We start from the raw sequence: 649 nt of genomic DNA on the forward strand, positions 1-649 counted from the left end.
ACTAATCTCATATTTTAAAATGTATTCTTTTATTCTGAGAGTAATCCTCTGTCTTGACCAGATGAGTTACATGCAACACTTTCATCTTCCATTAACTACTAGTAAGCAGTCAATAAATGCTCATAGCTCCAAAGAAAGCTTTTCTACTCACTCTAACTCATCTTCTATGAGGTGAGATTTGTATTGGAATCCTACCGCTCGGAAGCTGCATGTTTGAAAGAGTAATGGAATAAAATCAAAACACTCATTCACCATTTGTTTTTAGAGAACACTTCAGAGGCGAGCCACCCCACACCCGGGGGAGTTAAAGAATATGAAAAAGACAGTGGAGAATTTACGGAATGACATGAATGCTGCTAAAGGACTGGATTCAAACAAAAACGAAGTCAATCACGCCATTGACCGAGTGACCACTTCTGTGTAGAGTTTCACCTCCAAGTTTTACCTCCCGAGTCTTCCCCTGCTGTTGAGATGTTCCTGGCTTCTGAGGAGCCTCATGCAGCCCTTCGTCTTCACCAGAAACCCATACGTTGTCTCCCCCCGTCGCGTGTTGGGACGCTGCTCTCTCCGGGGAAGTGCCTTACTCTAACCAGTCAACCAGTGGTCTCCTAGTGTGATTTTTTTTCTTTTTCTAAATGTCAGTTGTTTG

Source organism: Pteropus vampyrus, unplaced genomic scaffold (genome assembly GCF_000151845.1).
Source record: "Pteropus vampyrus isolate Shadow unplaced genomic scaffold, Pvam_2.0 Scaffold353, whole genome shotgun sequence".
Taxonomy (NCBI): domain Eukaryota; kingdom Metazoa; phylum Chordata; class Mammalia; order Chiroptera; family Pteropodidae; genus Pteropus; species Pteropus vampyrus.